General features: G+C 37.7%; 1 protein-coding gene across 2 annotated transcripts in view; it reads right to left on the minus strand.

Annotated features, from left to right (window-relative positions):
- LOC117406735 (synaptotagmin-like protein 5) overlaps positions 1-23,223 on the minus strand; it is a 95,646-nt gene extending 72,423 nt beyond the window's left edge. For both annotated transcript variants that reach the window (XM_034011013.3, XM_034011015.3), the window contains exon 1: positions 23,070-23,223. The gene's annotated coding sequence lies outside the window, so the exon portion shown is untranslated. The remainder of the gene's footprint in view (positions 1-23,069) is intronic.
- Positions 23,224-25,037: the final 1,814 nt, after the last annotated feature.

A 25,037-nucleotide genomic window follows, 5' to 3' on the forward strand; every position in this document is an offset into this window, starting at 1 on the left:
AAAAAAGCAGCACTGCCTTTCACAACAAGCGCAACCCATGTCAGAGTGGGTGTTTATGCAAATTACAACCCACGACTATCAAAAAACAAGCCCAATTCCGCTTATTATAAGCTGACTTGGCAACTGTGAAGGTTACCTCAGCTGCCAGTTTCAATTGGACAGCAGCGATCTGAGGAGGCTTGTGCTGTCAGAGATTCTCTCCTTTCTTTTAAGTTGTGTTGGATTTACTGTTGTGTTAAATATTAATGATGCAAACAAATAAAACACATTCAATACGTTCATTTGCAATTTTATTTGGTCAGTTCTGAGAGGGCATCAACAACTTGTTGGATGTTTGTTGCGATGTTTTGGGTGATCGAGCTGGCTCATGACATCCAGTTCACCAACTATATTAATGTGAAGGGCAGATACGTGTTGTCTTTGGACATAGCTGAGATCAAAAAAAATACGAGAATTAATTCAATTACATTTAAACTGTTCGCTTGCTCTGTTTTTACAGCAAGGGTATTCTCAAACAGCTGCTTTAATACTATAACAAGGGCATGGTAAGTGGTTTTACACAGAACTGTAAACTCACAAGAGATATACAACATGACAGTCCAGGCACAGCAAAAAACAATACTTTCTGCCGTCTTGGAATCCACAGTAACAACTGACCTGATCCCTTGCAATATTTATAGTTAAGGATAAACACGCTCATTAACATTTACACGTGAAATGCAGATTTCCTTGCGAAACTGGCGTGGATTTCCCGTGTGTTTCGTCATTTACACGAGTAAATGAGATTTACCCTATCCTTCTCTTTGGCCATTTTTTTCGGCCACAAACCTGATTTACACGAGTAATTTTCCCAAGCGTGCACGTGCATCGCCATTTCACGTGTAAATTGACACGCATGGAAATCCCTGTGCATTAAGTAACCAAACTGAATTAATAACAGAACTCACTACTTGTTCCGAACAGGATTAACTAGTGCGGTTGTCGCTGCCTTTTGCAACCGTGTGAGTATTTAAACTGCCTTTTGCAACTGTGTGAGTATTTAAACCATATTAAGAGCAAGAGGTGAACTCGCAACCACATTTAGGCTGTGTGTGTGTACATGGCCTACGCCTTCTACTGGAGGATTCGGTACCTAACACTTCCTACAACAGCCAGAGAGCAACTGCGTGTGTTGCAATTAGTTTCACACTCCTTGAAGTGGTTTGCTAGACATGCAATAAAACAGAAAGAGATATTTTACAACTCTATTGGCTTTCTTACAGACATTGATAATGTTATTTGTAATTCCAAGTCCAATAATGAAAGGTTGTATTAATAGGCCTGCATCAAAAAAGCTAACATTTGGAAAGTCTGCTCCTCAATATTTGAGACTTCCATTTTTATAATGGGTGAGCAGATGGGAATAATAATTGAAATACTTTGTTTACACTCACACAACGACACACAACTGCACTGGGGCCCTGAGCTAAGGGGCGGTCCCAGTATGTGTCAGCAAGACAGCAAGACATTCCTCTTTGAATCATTAACCTATCAGGCGTGGTTTAGAAGTTATAGGGTTGGGAATAAGTGATGCGCATTCAAGTTTGACTGGCCCGTCTCTGTGCCACCACCTTGCTGCTCTGCCTCTGCAGCCAGTCTATCAGAAGCAGCAGAGCAAGTGGGGGCCCCACACACCAAACAAGTCTGAAAGTCTGTAGCGGTTTATTTATTTTTTAATGTTGTAGAGCACAATTAGGGATAAACAATCCCACATTAATCAAAGTGATATACATTAAATCTATAACACTTGAGCAATAAGTATAAATGGCAGTATGTCAAACAGGTCAACATTTCATATTTGACTCGTTTATAAAAAAAATAATGAAAAAGCTTACAATAAACTGTATAATGACTTCAGTTAAATGTGCATAAAATAAACTCCAAATAAATATTATTATTAAAAATAATATAGCATTTATAGGAGGGGGTTTCAGATTCCTGTCCTCGAGGGCCAGTAGGGTCTTCTGCTTTTCATTCCAACTTGACCTCTCAATTAACATAATGTATATAATTATTTGTTCAATTGGACATACTTAATATTTTTCAAGGTCTTTTACAGTTTACAATTAAATGTATTTGATTCAAGGTACACTACCTATAAAACATTTTGAGGCCTGGAGAGAAGTGATAAATTTGTGCAACTGCTCAAATAATTAGACCAATTAAGTAATTAAGAGCTCAGCTGGAACAAAAGCCAGAACAGTTTTACACTCCTGATTTATAGTGTTGAACTTATTAAGAGACAACTTCATTTACTTTAACATAAGCATTTAATGGTCATATTTTGATATGTTGTAAACAAAACATTGCCCTTTTAAAATGACTCCTACGCGTACAGACAGTACTTTTGAGAGTTTTAACAAAACAACGCAATACAAGTTCCCTTTTTTATTCGAATTATGATGTTATTTTTAATATAATCATTTTTATTTTTTTTAAACTATTGAAACTCAAAGTTAGTTCAGCGTGCATAATTAATCCAAGTTGGACCTCCTGTTAAATAATGTGTTGATTTTTGAGCATTAACACTACAACTACCAAGGCGGTCAATTTGACCATTCACAGTTTTTAAATTGAATTTACTCTGCCTGTCTGGCAGATATGGGGCTGTGCGTTCATGCCTTTTCCTAAAAATATGTATTAATTGTCATGACAAAGTATGAGACGCTGGGTTGCAAAAATAAGGGAGATATAATACCCTCATACCTAAACTACCAAACCGGTCAAATTGACCGCTATATAGAAAACCACTGTATTTTGCTTATACAGTACAGTATTCTATTTTATTATTTGTATTTATCAGTCAGGACTGCCGGGTGATGTCTTGAACTGTAATTAGATCAGTCGATCAGTCTTCCCTTATATAGCGTCTTGTAATCTAAGTTGTCTATTGTAATTCAATCAGTCTTTTGTAACTCAGGCATCTACTATCTGTCATGTGAGCCAGGTAGCTCCTGTGATCTATTTAGATTCACGCATTTTAGAGTTACCATCGGGGCTGGTGAAAACAAAAAAGGAGACTGTGGAGTTTTCCAATACAATGAAGTATGGAGTTGACATTTTAGACCAGATGGCTCGGAAATACTGTGTCTCGCAGACATCAACTCTCGCAGGCATCAACGAGGAGACATTATATATTGCAGCTAGCTGAAGAACTTCGCCTGAAACATTTTGAACAGAAGAAGAGTGCAAAGCATACCTGCAGCTGAAAGTAGGGATCCCGGTGCCAGCTGCAAGCGACGACAATGCCAGGTGCCAGATCCAATGTTAACAAGACTCTTGATAGCTGTGCCCAATGTGCAAAGGCAGTGAATTAAAAGTGCACTGCATATGAGAAGAAGCGCCAGATCTGTGTGATTGTGCAAACATTTAGGCTTGCAATTAAAAACCATTTAAGTTCAAATGTTAGTTTTTTTATTTACTTAGTTTCGGTTGTGTATTTGCTCATTATGTCGGTATATAAATCAATTTATTGTCAATTTTCTGTTACTTATTTACATTGTTTCGGTTGTACAGTTTTGTATATAGATAATATACCTGTATTCTGTATATACACTTATTTCAGTTCAAACGTTCATTTATTTTCAACATTTCGGTTGTGCAGATGTTTTATATGACGTGCCTGAATAAAACTACGACTTATATCCGATTGCTTGTCCTTTCATTATAATATTTATGTTGTTTTTAATACGGCGGTCAAATAGACCGATCATGGTAGTTCTAGGTATGTGTATAATTCCTGTAGTTCTAGTGTTAAAAGGTTTTTTTAATGGTTTGAAAATGTTTTGTTTCAGATATCTTTAAGTTATGTTAAAACTGATTAATAAAATCAATTTAGATTTATTTGAAATCTAAATACGATGGATGGACGGATGGGACGGGAAGGGGGGGGGGGTGATATACCGGGGCCCCAAATTTCCCTCGACGGGCATAATTAAAAAAAGAAACAAACAAACAAACATATCTATGACAACAAAAACATTTATTAGAACAGTAAAATAAATGTGGGTGCTTAATTTTTTTTTATTAGATTTACCCATTAGAGGGACAGAGCAACAATTCTGAAGAATCAGGGCAACATGTTCCTATGTTCTAATAAGGCAGATTTTGCAAAAAGCAACCTGTAAAACTAGAAATTTCCAAATGCCATTCAAAGTATATCAGTAAACTGTAATTGCGTGAATAGATTTATGCAGTTCCTAACTTCTAAGGATACTGTAGTACTGTCATTTTTAACTTTACACGTTATTTCCTGAAGGTATGTAAAGCCTGTATTTTTGTTTGCTGCCTTGTAATACTGGGAAGAAAACCCACCGAATGTTGTATAAAACGAACATTTTTGTTTGTAGTTCAGTACTCTGTGAAGCTTACTGATTACAGGATCAAAGACTTGAATTAAGTGATCAGGTCGTCATGTTGTGAAAACCATAACAAAGAAAAAACTACTTTAGATATTTTTTTCTTTTTTCTACTTTTATAGACAGACTAATATTATTTTGTATGTAGGTATATTGTATTTAAAAATACACTGTTGAATTTGTATCCCTGTGACTTCACACACCATTTCCATTGATTTTGAATACATTTACCCCGAGTGCTCTGTGATATTTTGTACAAACTTCCATGGCAAAATCCCAGCCTAACCCATGGCCTGCACCCATCATATATACATGCAACTATATATACAGACAGACAGATGAACAGGTTCTTCTATAAATACACAGATGATGGCTATGAAGGCCATTTTTGAAGGATTGCCACAGCAACAAGATATCTTGGACAAAAGCCAGCAGGTGTCCCTAATGACAAAGGAGCACAGGGGGAAGATAAGTCAAATGGAACATACAGTTCATTTAATCAGACTCTTTGCAAATTGCTCAATCTAGGTAAATACCTTTTATAAAGGAGTACATTCTCAAATGCTCCACATTGGAAAGTATTCTCTGAATCTACGGTATGACCCTACAGTCAGATATGCCATAGCCTTGAACAAAGTAAACTGACCTGATTAAGAGTGAAAGTGAGCGAGTAAAACAGCAGGTCCATATAATATAAATATATGAATATCATTACCTGTGCAAGCGCAATATTTCTGCCTTAAGGAAATGAACAATTCTGTACTCTTAAAAAGTTTCCCACAGTAAAAGCACAGTGTAATCAAGCACAGTGAAAACATGGTAAAGCATAAATAAGCACGGAGAGGTATGGTAAAGAATATTAAAAAAAAAAAACTTTCATTCAAGGGTGATTCCAGGTTTTTATTTACATTTGCAAGTAGCTTTTTTTATGGTTACTAGGGTACTATTATTATTATTTGTTTATTTAGCGGACACCTTTATCCAAAGCGACTTACAGAGACTAGGGTGTGTGGACTATGCATCAGCTGCAGAGTCACTTACAACAACGTCTCACCCAAAAGACGGAGCACAAGGAGGTTAAGTGACTTGCTTAGGGTCACACAATGAGTCAGTGGCTGAGCTGGGATTCCTTAACCACTGGACCACACAGCCTCCGGTCACTAGAAGATCAGTATACAAATAAAATGTGAATTCGTATAAGAATTCTTGTTTAAGAAAATACATATTTTAGTGGTGTTCAAATACCTTCCGATTTAGAACTACACAGTGCTTGTGATCCCTATGACAGGAACACTGTCTGCGGAAGACATCTTGAGAAGGTGTGGAGCAGGTCTTGTGCATCAGGTTGCATTTCAAAATTATTAACTTTAAATAAAAGAGTTGTATATAAAACTACAAACTACAACTGATGTTACATCCCTAATAATAATAAATTAATTTGCTGCACTAAAAAGATGGGTTCTCTACAAAGTATGTTACTTTCTCTTCCTGTTTTTTGCAGTTAGTTACTATGAAGGTTTTTGTTAAACACTCTCATGTTTTTAATGTAATGTTTCATTAAGGTCATCGTGTGTTACTGACTAACTTATAGATCTATTTTAAAGATTGTTGACAGTGAGTAAGTACATCCAACTGAGTGGTTAAGGGAGGCTGTGCATCATTTATCATTTTAATTGTTATGAACTTTGCACTGTCAGAGCATTTTTTACATTGATCCAATCCAGACAGACCATGTAAGACAAATACATTTTACACATGTCTGAGGTTATTTTCACATTCTAATGTCCCATTGCTCAGTTCAGTTCTTTAAATATCTATTGCATAAATGCACTGTACTGATTAAAATCAGCTTCTATCTAGTGAATCATTTTGGATTTCTTTAATATTATTTAAGGTATGGTCTAGTACAGAGATTCTCAAACTTTTTGGACCCCCCTCCCTCTTGTCTGTGTTACTTGACGCCCCTCCCCCCCCCGCCACCCCCACACCTCCACACACGTAAAGAAAATCCAAAATGCCACTGTGTTTCACTGCTGTTGTGTTTTATTTTCTTTTGCACAAACTAGCCACAGATCTAGCTTAACTTAACACTGCAAATAATAGTTTACCGACTGTATCCAACGTTAACTAATGCACACAGCATGCAGTAAGCCGATAAACAACGTACATCACCAGATGGCAGCGGACTTCGTCAATAATAAGATGCAAGCTTCAATAAAAGGCACCAGTCAGATACACAGCGCCATCTAGAAACTTTGACATGCCAGGTGTGAGCAGTACGGTTTGCTTTAAATTAATACAGGTTAAGATTTACACTGTAATACCCCCCCCCCCCCCCCCCACCATTGGGCACAGAATGTATGCCCCAGTTTGAGAACCACTGGTTTAATAAATCTGCTACTATAACTACCCGATACAAATGAACTTCCTTCCAAGTTGATTAGCAGTTCTCATGATCTCTGCAAAAATGTAGTGTTTAAGTGACATACGGACAGATGGTGTAGACATGACTCTTGTATACAGCCCCAGATTCTGACACTCTTAATAACTTATGAAAAACTGTTTTTGCCCACTTCAGTCACTAGTGCTATCATACAAACCTGGCATCTCACTGTTGTGAGTGAAACAAAGAAAAAATCATTTCATGAATTGCATGCCAAGAGGGCACCTTTAATATCCTGTTGTATTCCTCCTTACCATGCTGTGCATGTGCAGCACATTCCCATACTGCTTTCATTTGTTACAAGTATTTCCATGATTAATACAAGCTGGAACTCTATACAGAACGGTGGCTGTTGATTGATGTTCAGGGACAGCTCAAGGTGAGAAAAGCCCTGACTGGGGTACAGACTTTCCACTCAATTTAAGACAAGTCATCACGCTTATATCCGCATTAATCCATCACTCCCATTTAGCCGTCGGTCAGCGCTGTAACAGATGGATTATATTAAAAAATACTACATATAATGGTCACACATGTTTCCTGACTGAATGTCTATTCACACATTTGGCCTCAATACCTATAAAACAAAATTATTAATAAAGATATGTGTGAAAAATATTTGTACAGTAAGCTGTCTAAGTAAAACATTATATAAATAATTGTATTTAAATCAAATCAAATTAAATCAATTACATGTCAAATAAATACATGTCAAATAAATGCTTGCAAAACAACATAAATCACCCTGAACTGGTTTGTCTAATATAGATTTTGCAAGGGTATCCCACAGCAACAAGCAGAAACTCCAGTGGGGGAGTAGCTGTAGCTGTAAAGATAACAAGTGTAAATACAGCACAGATTTAGTATTTTGTCTATAGTATATCTATCCAGCATACTGTAACTGTTACTTGCATGGCAAGGCTGATTTCTGGATGACAGTATACTGTATTAGTTGATGGGGGTGGAGTGATAACATCCACAGTATATATCTTTCTAAATTCGACTTGGCGATTGGTCTTGTCACAAAGGCTGCAATTAGTCTGTCAATGTACTGCAGTTACATTAAGTACAGCATTTTGCATGAGTTATTCACGCTTCAACGATGAATATAAAAACGTTATTCAAACTATTAAAATCATGAATAGTCACTGCCCACCAAGGGGAATGACATATTAAAGTGCTGGCTTGAGCTAAATAACTTCATAAGTTGCTGGCTGCAGATTAAAAAGATGACCCTGGAGCAATGTATTTCTTCATTTCAAATAACCCATGAACCTCATTTGCAATTCACGCCTGTGTTAGGGACAGGGTTAATGTCTCTGCCAGCAACTACAGGTGTGGCCACTCTCCAGTTAGTGCTGATTGGTGCTAATTGGGGAGTGACCACCTGCATAAAAGCAGGCAGACAGCCTGTGGTTGTGGAGAGGAGTATGTATTTTTTTAATTAATTAATTAAGTAATTAATTAATTAATTAAATAATTAAATAATTAATTAATTAATTAATTAATTAATTAATTCTGTGTGTTGCCATATTGTTTAAAAAGTTCAGTGAAGGCTCTGCCCAGCCTGGACAGTTTTGTGGTATTTTGTTTAAACCTTTATTTTGGCCCTTGCTCCCTTTTTTTGTGTTTTTGTGTTATTTTGTTTATTAAATATGTGCTTTAGCTCTTAAACTGCAGCTTCCTGGCTTCTGAGTCTCTTTCTTGACACTACCCTGCTACAACGCCCTTTTTTCCCACGTAGTCTAAAATGTTTAATTATGTGCTTCAGTGTTAAATGCTCCCTAGATAATCAGGCCCAGGGAATGTGAATAATGTAATATCTCTGTGTACTTAATAATACATTATGAATTTGCTTCTCGCGTTTGTGTAGGTGAGGAGGAAGAAAAAAAAGATAATCTCTTTACAGCACAACCTTGTCTATTGGTTTTCAGTTTTTACAGTATTAAGTAGCTTCGTATGTCAGAAGGAGTTTGCTTGACATTTGTTACTTTGCCAGTCTTTCTATAATTCTTATCATATCATTTCAAGGCACATCACTTCGTTATCTCCCCTCGCACAATTCCCAATAGCATTGAGGTTGTTAATGAATATACTAATTCAAAATTTAGTTTTTGTCCGGGTTCTCCTCGCAAAGCCCTATCCTGTTGTTTTTTAAATACTATTCACTAGGCCCCACATGTTTACATTCTAAGTGGTTTGTTTATAATAGTAAACTGAATGTGAATTATTTTAAGTACACTGAATGACAAAAAAAAAAAAAAACTTCAACAAGACATATCTATTTCACTTGCACCAGGACCTTTGTGCTCCTGAGGCCCTTTTACTGTAAAGCTACGTCTTAGTTGGTGCTTATGTTGGTGAGAGCCGAGTTCAAATCAGCATGAAGTTTTAACATCTATTCTCGTGTAATGGAAATCATGAAGATCTGGATACGTCCAGTGACTGCTGTGAATAGTGCAGCTGGCAACAAGGGAAAGACCTTGTGACAGCCTGGAGAGACAGCTGACAGGAGGAAAGAGACCCCATTGAGGCTGGTAAGGGTTAGCTACCCTTGTCGGCAGTATTCAGCTCTGTGTTTACAGGATGCTGGCAAGACCTATGGTCAATGGAACAGAGCAGGATCAGTTTCCTCATCAGGTCAACATATGATGTTCTCCCATCACCACAGAACCTAAACCTCTGGGTAGGAGAGGATCCCTCATGTCCTTTGTGTTCATCACCTGCAACATTAAGGCACATTTTGACAGGATGTAAGGTGGCTCTTAGCCAAGGACGGTTTACTTGGCGCCATGACCAGGTGCTGCGATGTTTGGCCTTCGAATTGGAAAACAAGCGTAACATGACCAATAAGTTGCCACCTGTTCCATCAAAACATTACACACAAAAGACAACATTCCTCCGCCCAGGAGAGCAACCACCAAGAAAAGGTGTTAAAACCAATCCTCGCCCAGGACAACTGGAAGCTGCTAGAGACTGGAAAATGCTTGCAGTTGGTCAATGGCTTATTTTTCCACCTGAGATTGCCACCACTAACGTTCGACCAGATATTGTCTTGTGGTCTGGATCAGCACGCCTTGTTCACCTGGTAGAGTTAACAGTGCCATGGGAGGATGCTGTAGATGAGGCGTATGAGAGGAAGAAACTGCGGTATGCTCAACTAGCCACTGAAGCGGAACAGCGAGACTGGAGAGTCCGGGTTTACCCAGTGGAAGTGGGTTGTCGAGGATTTGTGGCACACTCTACAACCTGGTTTCTCAGAGACGTCGGATTCAGTGGCCAAGAGTTGCATCGCACAGTGAAGAATTTATCTGAAGCAGCAGAGAGGAGCAGCAACTGGCTGTAATTGAGACGGAAAGATTCTGGCTGGGGATGTCAAGCAAAATAGAAAGAAAGAAACGCTGATGTACGGGTAAATAAGCTGGGCTGAGTTGAGTGGGGGACGGAGGGGGGTGATGCTGGGACGCCAGAATCACCGTCGAGCCCTCTTGAGGTGTCGTGGGCTAGTCGATGAAACACTGAGGATGGAAGGTGCCCACTTGAAGACCCCAGAGATGTACCCTACTTAGCTCAATCCAGACGGTTGTCATGCTGATGCGCTGGGGAGGCCGCACTGTGGTTGTTCCCCGGAGCCAGCATCGCAGCCGTTGTGTGTGCTGATGTGCCAGGGAGGCAAAATAAGCTGATCCCTGGAGCCAGCATTACACTTCAGCCATTAACACCAGACAGAAGGATATCTTCATCATCATATGGAAGGAAATGTAAATGGATGGAGACACATATGGATCACATTAGTTTACTGTAAAGCTACGTCTTAGTTGGTGCTTATCTTGGCGAGAGCCGAGTTCAAATCGGCATGAAGTTTTAACATCTACTCTCGTGTAATGGAAATCAAAATCTATTTTCAGTGTATTCCTTCAATATACTGTAGCGTACAGTATTATACCCTGGAGTAGGGATATATTTTATTAACATGGGGGGTATGGAGTGGGAGGGGTGTTCAGAGGGAGGAATGCAATTCCCTCCACTGTACATCAACATGCTTCCTGAGACCGGAAACAACAATCCATTCCATCAAATACATTATTACTCAAACATGCACAAATTCTCAAGTTATGATTAGATTTACAACACCACTCAGCATTTATGAACGAATGAGTCGTTGGTCGGTTGGTTGTTTCACAGCTGAGTTGCTTATCGGCATATCTTCTTTTATATCACAGCCCACAAATCAGGCTTCTTGAAAACGTTTTTTTTAAATTAAATATATTGTTTATTTCCAAATGCTTAAAAAGTACCAGGCACACTTGAATCACAGCGAACAGTTAAAAATGTTTAAATATCTTGCCATCTCTCATTTAAGTGATTTAGTTTAGGATAGTAAACACGAAGAAGTGGAGCAGTGTTCAGTCCCAGGACCCATATAGAATGTTTTTTCATTGGTATATGTATATACAAGCAGAATATGCAAAATGTAAGATACCTTGGAACACACACATTTTATAATAAGATGTACTACACATGTATACTATATGTACAGTACATGGAATACCAAAGTACACTTTAATTGGCTAACATGTACTCGTAAATGGCTCCAAGACAATTTCTGAATATTCCATGAAGGTTGCTGTTGCCCTAGTACAATACTTATCTTAGCAGCTTACATACACAAACAAGCTCCAAAGAAATAGGTGCACAAGGTCACAACAATCTTGGAAAACAGGCAGGAAAAACTTCTCAAGCATGTTACAATGTAGTGGAATATAAAACCTGTTAACACATAAGCAGCATCCCAATGGAAACCCTTGTGTACAGCAATTCATTATTAATGAGCGTGTGGCGTGTATAAAGAACATATCCTCCCCCTCCCTTCAAGAGGAACAAGAGGACTTCCTCGGGATACTGCAGCTGTGGTACTGTGAAAAACCTTCCTGTCCATTATTTTAGTGTTTCTGAATGAGACTGCCACACAGATAATCCATTTTCAGTTGGTTAAGGCCATCTAACATTCATGCTTTACTGTAAACAGATACTGAAACAGGTAAACATTTTGCGGGGAATATGGCAAATTTAGCACAAGGGTTGTAGGACTGAAAATAGCAAGATTGTGTGTTGTTCCAGTCACATATAAAAAGCGATGTGAATTTATATTTAAAAAAAGGATGGCTTGTGACTTTAAAATACTTCAGTGCTGAACTATATATATATATATATACATTTTCTCAGTCATACGAAGGAAGACAGAGGCTGTAATCCGTTAATCAGAGTATGAATTTGTGCGGAGGATTTTCCCTGTCTCTGGTTAGAAATGATTCCAGCAGAAGCCCAGGCAGACCAGATAGATAAAAGACAAGTGCCCCAGTGCGAGCTACACATTGATTTCATAATTCAAAAGCCTGTGTAATTCACTAGATATACTGTGGTTCCAAGGCCTTTTTAATGCTATAATTTATATTTCATGCACCCTTAGGATATACCATTTCCTGACATACTGTACTGCTGTGTTTTCTACTTTTATTTTCTGTCCTCAGAAGACCCCACACATTTTGTCTAAAAGCCATTTTGGATACATTTATTACAACAGTAATAAACACATTCCTAATTTGTTGCATTGTTTTTTACAGGACTTCAGGGATTACAATGTAGTGGCAACCAGTAACAGCTTTCAACATGCAGCAGGAATCCTGGCAGCTCCACAAAGCTCATTTCAAAGGGTGGATGCTCTGTTTGTTCCTGTAGTTTCAGACAAGCATGTCATGCAACAGCCATGCCCAGTTTTATTCCATATTATTCCAACAGGGATCCTTCACTTTCAAAGTACTTCAAACAGTAAAAGCGTATGATGCAATGACTCTCAGCAATATTCCTTATAATAAGCTATACATTATACAGAAGTAAGTTAAATGGGTTTATAATTTATGGTGGACCAGCTTTTAGTGGCCCATTTTGCGCACAAACCTTATCAATAAATGACTCACACTGGTAGACGAGTCATGAAGCAGCTAAAGGAAGAATGTAACAGTATTTGATAGGTTGAGAAACCAAAAGAGAGATTGCAGTAAAATGTTACATTCACCAACATACTGTATGGATAAAGTATGTGATAACAGTCCCTATGTTACCTCTAAAAGTATGAATGTGTTCTTTGTGCCATGTTTATTTAGTCAACATGATATCATTGTTTAAAGATTTAAACAGTTACAAAGCAATGTCTATTGAATATTTCTGAAACTAATCCCATTCAAATTCAGGATTTTGTTTTCCTTTACTGGAAACTGTAAATTAATGTCTAAGAACTTAGTTTTTTTTACATAAACTATAGGTAATAAAACCCACTCAAATTCAGAAATTCTATTTATATTACATAATTCCTACTGAGTATGTTTTTCAGCAACCTAGTATAATCCTTACAAATGTATTACAAACATTATAGAAATCATTTTTCTTACAATTGTTTTGTTGTATATGTTACGGGCAAACCCTGAAACTGGACAATTTCGATTTGCGAATTGCCCGCGCAAAGTCAGAAATGAATCACAAAGATATTTCATTCTGGGTTTTGCCCGGGCAGATCTAGAAGTACCCAACAATGTCTTGTCAAAGTCCGAAATTAATCTCAAAAATCTTTAATTTTATGTTTTTTCAGGGGACAGAGACAGAGCTACGATTGAAGAGCTTGTTTGACCTGCCTACCTAGGTAGCGTCATTCACTCACTCACTCATCTCATTCATAAAAACTATTTTTATTGACAACATGACTATAAAATATTCAATGAATATATATATATATATATATATATATATATATATATATATATATATATATATATATATATATATAGACTAATTTATTTTAAACAAATTATTAAAATCTAGATATGTATTACATACAAAAGTTACGCTCTCAGTCACTCTGCTGAGTATGGTCTCCAACTGCTTGTCATAAATACAGTCAAACGTGAATCAGCTAATCATTCATGTTCTACCCAGTAACTGCATCGATCTCCCTGATTGGACAGTTCAATACAACTTCTTCTTCTTCTTCTTCTTCTTCTTCTTCTTCTTCTTCTTCTTCTTCTTCTTATTCTTATTGGTTGTTTTTACATTATTAATAATACTGTCCTTTTTATAGACAAGTGTCAATGGGATTTCCCATGTTAATTTTTGCTCCGATGTTGCAGGTAATATTGTTCCGAAGTGTGACGTAGGTTTTATAGATACAGGTAGTGGACAAAAAAATGGAAACACCTGGGTAAATGAGGGACACAAAGTATATTGAAAGCAAGGGCTTCCACACAGGTGTTGCTCATGCATTAATTAAGCAAATAACATCCCAGCATGCTTAGGGTCATGTATAAAAATGCCGGACAGGCCTGGTTGCCTATAATTACGGCTAGCATGGCTGCAGAGGAGACCTCAGTGACTTTGAGAGGGGTGATTGTTGGGGCGTGTTTGGCAGGAGCTTCAGTGACCAAGACAGCTCAACTTGCTGATGTTTCATGAGCAATGGTGTCTAAGGTGATGTCGGCATGGAACTCTGAGGGAAAGACATCATCGGCAAAGGGCAACAGTGGGCGGAAGCGCATACTCCAGGATCGTGATATCCATGCATTAATTCAAAGTGCAAGACAAAACAGGCGAGCAACTGCAGATCAATTGACTGCAAATTTCAACCTGGGGCGTGAGCAGCCAGTTTCATCAAAAATGGTCCGCTGAGAACTCCACAGAGAGGGATACCATAGTGGCCCAACGCCCTATTAAGTGACTTTACATTGGTGTTTCCATTTTTTTGTCCACTATCTGTATCTCGATTCCTATTCGTCTGTTGCCAACGGTACTACGCAAGTGTCAATGGGGTTTCTCATGTCAATTCCTTGTTCCGAAGGTCTGCCTGTCACTCAGAACAGGCAGACCTCAGAACAGAGGGAGTGATTTGGACTCTTCCCAAGAAGCAGTGGGTAGATTGCGGTTTGCCTGCGCAAAGCCCAAAATAAGTAATTTTAATTTTTAGTGGGCAATTTGTGAACATAACATGCCCGTAACATATACAAAAAACTATAATTCCATCTAGGGTTCTGAAATCACTCTTGTCATTGGTGTGACCTTGATGAAAACTGAAGCTTTATTACAGTTGTATGTACACTAGCCTTCCCGTTATTAAAGTATATTAACGTTTCTCTATTATTTGACATACAAGTGCTTTGCGCCTCCACTATACTCCTATCAATAGGGATATGTACATCCCCAATAATTGCCAGAAAACCCTATGTGTTCTAAAAAATTGTAATACAGTTCATGGTATGTTATTCTGTACAGTAACAGGGCTGACACAATGGTGTGAAGGTTATCATACTGTGTAACATTTGGCATTATTATACCTGGGAGATCACTTCTTGGATTATAGACCTTACTGATAAGGGAATTCATGTGTTTTACAATTTAAAAGGTAAGTGCTCTGGTAAGAGGACTAGGAAGAAAGGAATACTGTTCAAATAGTAATAGAAAAGAGGAGCTGGAGGATTGTGAATTTATCCAAATAGTCTTTGGAAATATTACAAATTAATTTTAATTGAGATGTTGGTTGATTTATCTAACACAATAACAACATCTGTTAATTTCAGAAGATTATTGATATTCTCACTTCTGTTTCACTCCTGAATCAATTACTGATCACCACAATGGACAATGGAAAAAAACACAACACAATCACACTGCACTGTTTTGCCCGAACAGTACCACCGCACTAGTGAGTTCTTTTTATTTGTTTTACCTGTCTGCTGGTCGCCAGTGCTAAGAAGTTTCATATAATGCATATTCACAAGCTTATGCTAAACCATGATCAAGCTCTTTTCTCAATGTAGCCTTATTTTATAACTGAACACAACACTTCTACAATATAGGGCTACTTAAGATTACAGATCATTAAGAACTTTGTACACAAGTTTGGGTAATTATACAAAATTGTACCCAAATCGGATCATTTGTTCTACTCCTTTTCTTGCGCTTCTTGGATTTACTTCAAAAGCAACAGAAACCAATTTAGAGATTGAGGATCAAATGTTACAGTCAAGGACTGATGAAAAGCATTATTTTAGTACATTGTTAAAAGCTACATTTTAGTGTGCTGAGTCACAATTCATGTGGGAAAACATACTATTGCTGACTGAATATAAATGTGAAAAATAAGTATAATGAAACTGATTTCCACCTTGAATTACATATTTATTCTGGAAAGAGAAAGAGTCTCTTGGATTATCTTAAAACATGAATATATCATATAAATAGTAACTGCATAATAACATAGATCTCTTCACCTTTGCTGTGTAAAATGCCATTAATAAGCTTTATTATAACATTTGCTGAGATTTCAGTTTTTTTTTTCTTTTAAAGCTGTGTCATTTATGCTTCCTACATGTATAATGCTTCCAGGAATACCCCATTGATATGTAAGATATGTCTGATTTACATTTACATAGGTTCCCTAAGGACATCACAGAAGCTAACGCGTGCATTATACAAGTGTGGAATACAGTACAGTTATAAGCCTAGCTTGCATGTCAAGATCTCAAAATAGCCAAATTGTTAAAATCTTGAATTTTAGTATTAAATCAATATATAGCTAAATATATCTTTGTAAACACCTTGAACACTTGACAAGTAGATTTAGTGCTTTGTCCAGCCGCTCTATACTGAAGTGGTTCTATAACAATAGATAATAGCAATAGAACTACTGCGACCAGCAAACTCGTGCATCCTCCTCATACAGTTAAATTAACTGGTACCCTAAAATGCTTTAACAATGCTTATAACTAGGAGGCCTGTGAGGCATCCTGAGGAAGGAAAAACATCCAAGTACTGCAAGGGCCCACAGAAAAAAAAACATCTTTCTATGAACACTGGGCAGCAGCGTGGAGTAGTGGTTAGGGCTCTGGACTCTTGACTAGGGGGGCGTGGGTTCAATCCCAGGTGGGGGACAGTGCTGCTGTACCCTTGAGCAAGGTACTTTACCTAGATTGCTCCAGTAAAAACAAAACTGTATAAATGGGTCATTGTATGTCACAATAATGTGTAAAAAATAATGTGATATCTTGTAACAATTGTAAATTGTCCTGGATAAGGGCGTCTGCTAAGAAATAAATAATAATAACACTCATCTTTCTAAGACCTTGGAAGCAGAGGTCGGCACGGGCAGAAAATCCAGAGCAGAGTACCCGGCATGAAAAATACCCGGGTACATATATTAAGTGCATAATACATATTTAAATACTATATACATTTAGTTCCTTCAGATCTGTTGACTTGTGTAGCCTTTTTAAGTACTGGAAACATCAAAATAATAATTTTTATCAAAGCAGGAGAAAACAGAATCTGCAAACTCTGCCAAGGAAGCATTTCATTCAAAGGAGGAAGCACTAGCACACTTACTTAATGTGCTCCACAAATATTTTTTATTTAAACCAAAACGAAATAGGTAAACGTTTCGTAAGTGTGCGAGTAATGTTTTTCTCATGCTGATTTAGTTGTGTACTTTGCACCTTATGCATTCTGGAGTGTGTATGCATTTTCTTGGTATTTTTAAATAAAGGCTACTTATTGGATCTTTTTGGTAAGAAACTATATCTATGCAATAAAGATAAAGCATTCCATATTGGAAGCCACACGGTTTTTATTATTAATGGATCAGAGTTATCACTGACATAAACCCAACAGGATGTTGTTATGTTGTTTTCTTTCCGATTTAGTTCCTGCCACTTGCTGTGTGTTATTGTTTTCTGTAAAACCTTGATATCCTGTCAGTTAAGTTAAGGCTTAATGTAAAGCTTTGTTACGCCAAGAGACCCGCGCTTACAAATGCATTGTCATATTTTCTACATTTTCTGTAAATTCTCAAATTGATAATTGATACCCGGGTAGTAAAAAGCGACCCGGGTCAGGACGGGTAATTTAAAACCCAACAGGTACCCAAGTTTTCAGGTACCAGTGCCGACCTCTATTTGAACGTACATCTTGACAACAAAATGTCTATTTGACTGTCCGATTTATTGGTACAATATAAACTGCTGCAGACCTTTAAAGAGCTGTAAAACTCATTTTTCAAATTCTGCTGTTATCTGTGTTGGCAAAGTTTTGTCTTTAAGCCAAATGTTTCTCAATTTCGTTTGCTGAAAGTTGATTTATAGGAGGCAGTCAGGTGACAAGGCCAGCCTTTAACAGCTTAATTTTATGTGTCATGCTAGTGTACAAGGCTAACAAAGTGTTTGAGTAAAATATCATGTTTCTTTTGGATTTTATATAGTAGCCTGGATTAACATTTCATAATATACTGTTTCCAGTAATTTTAGAGAAAATATTGAATTCTTGGTGTTTTCTGAGGTGTTTTAAGTCATTCCAGGAAGTAGCTTTTAACCACTTCAACACCATGACGTACGCACGTACGTCAATTGAAAACCCACTTACAGTACCATGCCGTACCTGCGTACGTCAAGTTTCACATTCTATTCTATGATCGGTTTCTCAGTCTAGCATTTCAGGTTTCATTCTCTAAAGCAGTGCTAGTAGTGTGGAACATGCAATGAAAGTTGGGGGAGGGTCAGGTGACATTTTTATCCAATTGCGTGTCATGTAGCGATTCCAGTCTAACTGTGGGCGTTTAAAAGGTTTGAGCTATATTGTTTTAAATTATTATTATTTTTATTTATTATTAGTTTTAATTGTTTAGTTATAGTTTATATAGGTTTTAGCGAAAGCTTAACATGGCAATGTACGTGGTCTTTCTATAATGAGCAACGGGATTTCGATACCAGCAACAGTGATGCTGACTTATCACTCAGTGATTATGATGAAGAGGATGTGGAGCCAAGAACAATACAAACTGTACGAACAGAAGAGCATGCAGCTACTTTACAGGTAAGCCAGCTGCAAACGGGATGCTGTTTGGTTTGAAATGGCAGTGGTGTGACGAAATACTATCAAAATACAGTACTGGGTACAGGCAATGCGGCAGCCAGATCCATCACAATGCCTGTATAAAGTAGCTGTGTACACGCATTTGTGACTATCCCTCCAACACAAGCAAAGCAGACACCGTAAAAAGGTACAGGGTCTGCTATGAAAATGAAAACAAAAGAAAAGACAAAAGAAAAATTTGCAGTGGTTGCGAAGGCAACCCCGGGTTCTGCTGTATTGAACATTTCAATAAATGGCACAGAGCAAGTCGATACTGGCACATGTTTTGATCTTGTTTTTATTTGATAATTACTGTTTAATGATTATTATTGTTATTATCGTTATTATCAGCATTTTTGTTTTCATTGTTAAAAAAAAACAAAAAAAAAAACGTTATCATTTCTTTATTGAATATGGGTATGTAGTACACAGCAGCATAAAGGGTTAATGAAAAACACAGTTTAAGTCATTTATTTGTGTTTTATTCATCATATGTTAACATTTTATAGCAATTACAGGTTTGAAAACGTTATTATTATTATTTTCAAAATCTGGTACCTGGAAAGGGGTTTCATTTTTACATCTGGAGTTGAAGTGGTTAAGGGCTTTTTCTTTTTATTTTAAAGCACCCTGATGTGATCATGCACTAGTACAAAAAATATATTTTTTAAAAATCTCCTTAAACCAATAAAGATTCATAATATTTATAACGTCTGCATCCGGAGACCACATTTTGTCATGGTAGATTATGTAATGCGATGCCTAGCAGCTGATGCCTGCAGTTTTATTTCTTAATGTAAGGTTAAATGGCTCTCGTAAGGGCTTCATACTCATATAGAAGAACGTCTGACAAGTGTAATATCACCCAGAGGGATGTTGTTACAACAGCACAACACACAGAACGTAGCCCAACAGCTTTATTATATCATATAGCCAGAAAATTGATGAGGAATTACGGGGGGTTTATTCTAGCTCGTCTGGTTTGGGATCTAGAGGTATTATCTTGCAGGAATGACTACTTTGGCAAATTTTTTGAGTCAATTGGCTTATTCTTGGTTCTGATTTGTCATGCTGGTACAGTACAGGCCATTTAGTGGTAAGTGTTTTTTTTTCAGCTTTTCAAAGTGCTACAGCATTTTTGTTCATACTACTGTATGAAAGTGAGCAAGCATCTCTGTAGTATCTTCAACAATGTACAAGTTAAGGACTAAGAGAAATGGCATGTGTACACTTGCTGTAATTAACTTTCACTTGTTTATTTTCTGAACTGGATAATATTTATTTTGGGAGTGCTCACGCTAGCCTGGATCGGAACTAGAATCTGAACATGGCGTGGCTCCCCATGACCCATGACCCCTTCAGCTATTGGAGCTGTTCCAGGGATCATGTTACAGTAACTCAACTGGAATAAAACATAACTAAAACCCAGGGGACTAAAATATCAATATTCCACAATCTCCAATAAAGTGTTCCCATGGGCAGTTCACAATTAGGTCTCCCTCAGAAGCCACTGCTTATAAAATTCACACCTTTTCAATAAAAAGAAAACCAACAGCTGTATTGCAGAAGATCTTATTAAATTAACTCTTCAGTCACAAAAAATGTCAGTCACAGAACACATTAATGCATGCAGGCCCATACATTACAAATTAATGTGCACTGTAGTGTCGGGTTGATTGGGGTGCAATATTCATGTTTTGGCTTTAGTTTTTCTCAAATCTGAGCAAGTGATGGCCAGGTTATTTTGAATACCAAATGAGGTTTAATCCAGGATGGCATGTCATTGTAGAAACATGTGTTGCTGATTAACATGATGTGTCAGTAAGTAATGAGAACAGGGGTCTTAACAACAAAACCAGTATACTGTAGTTCTCTAAGGCAGGGGTATAAATATGGATACTGCAGTATCAAGATAAAAAAATTCACAGACCGATATTAAATGCTAAGCATTCCCTTGTGCAGATTAATAATATTTTCTGACAGATTCTCAACCAAACCAGCTTTCCCCCTTTATTTTATAACCGATGAGCCATACTAATGTCAAGTCCTCTCTTGCCTGTACTGGTGAATTACTTGACAAAATATCCTCTAAGGCTAAAGTGACTCATTTGTCACCTTTGCAGAGGACAGGCTGTGAAAACACTAATTTTTCTCAGAGATTGTCCTGATTCGGGGTAACTCAGACAAGACTCCCATAACAGAAGGTTATATATCGGAGATCAGACCCTATCGGTTCTGTGATCATCTATGTATCCTGCACGTACAGCGGTTTGTGGTTTTAACCGGATTCATAGATTCCTGGCTGAGTTCGGCATGTAAACTCTGCACATTTCTTTCTGAATTCAAACGAATCAGCAAAAGAATCAACAAAGCACATCTCGCTGCTAGGATTCTGCAGTCGATTTCTATTTAAAGGACAGCTCATGCTTTGAAAATATACAGTAACACTGGCTGCCTTCTTTGCACTGGCTGCCTCGGTTGTAGGATGGACTCCTAATTTTGACCCCTGACTACATCAAGGAACTCATTATACCCTAGACACCCACACATACTGTATCTTCCTCTGACCTTGCGCTACTGAGAGTCCTGACTAATCTTTTATTATTTCCCACACACGTCTTCCCATATGTAAGCCCCACTGTACAGTTTTGGATATACAGTATCCAGAGAACTGCTTCCCCAGTTGTGATGAAACTTGCTAATGATCTACTGTCTACCTGTGGTACATGTGGAGCAACTTGTATGATGTCCATGAAATATCTCATCACATCTGGAGAGTGGTGCTGAAAATGTATCCTTCATTTGCCCAGCACAACACCCTCAAGAACTTGTGCTAAGGGAACCACAGAACCAAGTTTCATCACAACTGCATTGACTGTTCTCAAGAGGTAGGCCCTATCTAAAAAAAGAACAGGTGCCTCACCATACCCTACTTGCTGGGAATATGGGGCTTAGCTGTGTGGAGTAGTGGTTAGGGCTCTGGACTCTTGACCAGAGGGTTGTGGGTTCAATCCCCGGTGGAGAACACTGCTGCTGTACCCTTGAGCAAGGTACTTTACCTAGGTTGCTCCAGTAAAAACCCAACTGTATAAATTGGTAATTGTATGTAAAAAATAATGTGATATCTTGTAACAATTATAAGTCGCCCTGGATAAGGGCATCTGCTAAAATAATAATAATAATAATAATAATAATAATAGCTAAATCGACAGCAGGGCATTTAAAAATGGTCTGATGCAAGTTAGTGGTTCTGATCACACAGCATGGTGACCGCTGCTGAGCTAAAGAAAAAATAATTACAGAGTACATCCACCTGAAACATGCCTGTTCATTCAACACAGGTCAAACAACCTAATAGCTGCCCATGTACTGTCGATGATAAAAGATTAATTTATTACAAAGACAAAATGGGAATTTTGTTTGTTAGCGTCTTTCCACACGTTCTCTATGTACGTATATTGCAAAACAAAACAAAACAGTAGTCTGCTTCAGTATAGTCTAAAAACAAATGAAATGAAGATGCATTTACACCCGAGGCTGGAATCCTGTATGCATTATTTACCAATAAAGTCACAAGCTTCTGTTATTTATTAATAAGAGGAAAACTTGAACAAAGAGATGAAATAGTGTTTCTTCTTTTTGTTTAATAGTTTACGTTATAAAAGACAAATAAAGACACCTTAAAACAATTCTGAAATAACTCCAAGTGACAACATTGAAAACTGTCAACCTAAGTGCTGTAAAAACGGAATACAAATTAACAGCAGCAAAAACTGTTTATAAAAATACACTAGTACTGTATATTTTGCGGTGTCGTTGTGACTCCTGGATGCGGTGTGGTAACTTCAGTTTCAAACACCTGCTGCACAGTATTAAACTATAAAAACAGCCATCATCGTACGACCCTCCACTCGTTGCTGAAGGTACAAAATGCAGCTCATAACATATTCTACTTTGTATTACTGGTCCCGAGAGTAGAGTGCCGACTAATGTGAAAACGAAAGCGTGAATTGGACGTCACAGACGATCCCTATCACTGTTCTTAGTTCTATGCAATCTTTTTTTTTTTTTTTAATGACAGTGACTTAAAAAAAGTCTTCGTTTGAAACAATTCCAAAAACACATGAATAATTACCCTACAGTATAATTACCCTCATTCACAGAACACTACACTGACGTGTCTGTGTTTTTCATCCCAACTGGAACCAGCAGACCCCGGGACAGTAGTGTGCAGTCCATTTGCTTATGCAGCCAGCAAGAATACCTTGTATATTTTATCTTACCTGCGTGTTTAATCAAAACGCATCCAGCGGTCTGATCGAGGCTGACTTCTTGCAGTATACTGAGGTAAAAGGATGAATAGCTGTCGGTTGTCTGCTCTGCTTTTCACAGTACAATCCTGATATCTTTTTTATATCCACTCTTCTTTTAAGCCCTATCGCTCTGAATGCTGCACTAGCACACATAGCCAGTTTCTTCCAGGGGCGTGTCTTGTTAGACTTCACAAGAGAATCCCCCAGAAAAAAAAAAAAAAAGGTTATGTTCAGTGCACCGATCTTGCAGAGCGGGCAGCGTAAAGCTCAGCAGATCGCTTTCTTTAAAAAGCACCCCAGACTTGTTTAACAGGACAGAGCCTCCCAGTTGTTCATTTAGAAGAATTCTAATGAATTAGTGTAGAGCCAGGGATGGAGTTAGTTACCTGTGGTTTTAACGTCCCAGCTCATCCCACAGATGTAGGGATAGAGGACTGCAGCCATGGCAGGTGTGTGAGTTTCTGGTTCATTCTCCTGTCACCACACGCAATGTAAAAGTAAAGCACCGCGGGATGCAACTGAAATATATGCATAAGTATTGACTGTACACATCATTGATGACTGCCTGGCACGGTCCTGGAACGCATATAAGAGCTTAGATAGTCTGTATATGTGCCTTCGTGATGTCATATCAGTGAACTGAATCTCCACATTGTCTTAAGACAATATGACAGTTGAGTTATATTTCGGTGGTAAAGTACATTTACTGAAACACAAATATGTTCATTGGATGATGCGTTAGTAATGGTGACTTGTGTACAGATTTCAATACTTTGCTTGGGTAAAAAAAAAATGCCGATGTGATGCTAGTATTAACAGAAGATTGCACCATGTGATCTTGAATAAAAACTCATTAAAATGCAATAGTAGCAGCAGTTGGGTTTTACGAGGCATTCATCACTGTCATCAATTACTTTATTTCGATTTTCATGCCCGCAGACCACAATGGTAATTTAAGAAATCTTCTGAAGACCCTACACAGGCACTCAAAGCCAGGCCTAAGATCTATTTCCGCAATAAAAATGACCATTAAATATAGGCAGACAATCCTATCACTTAAATAAACCACTGTCGTTTTTGTTCAGGTACTAAAATAAAATAAAACTAAAAACAAAACACATTACAATCTCTTAAAAAATGCACACCATGGCAGGGTAAACTCGTTTATGAATCAAATAGAAAGGGGAGAGTTGATTTACTAGTAAATCACATTAGGCCTGTATTAAGCCTTATACAACAAAGGTACAGTACTAAAAGACTCTTTTCACTGTTTGATAATTCACGTATGTGTTTAATTCACTGCTAAGACATGTTGACAGTTCATGGTACATGTAACATACTGTACTAAAGTGGTATCAAATCACAGTCCAGGAGGGCCACTCCACTCCAAAGGGCAGCAGTGTGGAGTAGTGGTTAGGGCTCTGGACTCTTGACCGGAGGGTCGTGGGTTCAAACCCAGGTGGGGGACATTGCTGCTGTACCCTTGAGCAAGGTACTTTACCTAGATTGCTCCAGTAAAAACTCAATTGTATAAATGAGTAATTGTATGTAAAAATAATTTGATATCTTGTAACAATTGTAAGTCGCCCTGGATAAGGGCGTCTGCTAAGTAATAAAAATGCAATTATCAAATTAAATACTTTGGGGTTTGGATGGAGTTTTAACCCCTGTTGTGCTGTGTAAAGATTCTTCACTAATTCACTATCCTCAGCATTTCAATATTAAACGAGGGCACACTGTGCACTCCCATTGTTCTATTCTATTTTTTCAGAATTTTTTTTTCTTAAAGAAAAATAAATGGCATTATAATGATAATTTGGAGTAAATGTCTTTGAGAATCTCAGTGTTTACTGTCTTTAGTGTTTCATAGCGAATTGAATAATAAAAATACTACCGATAATAGCACTGTTTTATGTCCCTGTTCTATGCTACCATTCA

The sequence above is a fragment of the Acipenser ruthenus genome, chromosome 8, assembly GCF_902713425.1.
Source record: "Acipenser ruthenus chromosome 8, fAciRut3.2 maternal haplotype, whole genome shotgun sequence".
NCBI classification, from domain to species: Eukaryota; Metazoa; Chordata; class Actinopteri; order Acipenseriformes; family Acipenseridae; genus Acipenser; species Acipenser ruthenus.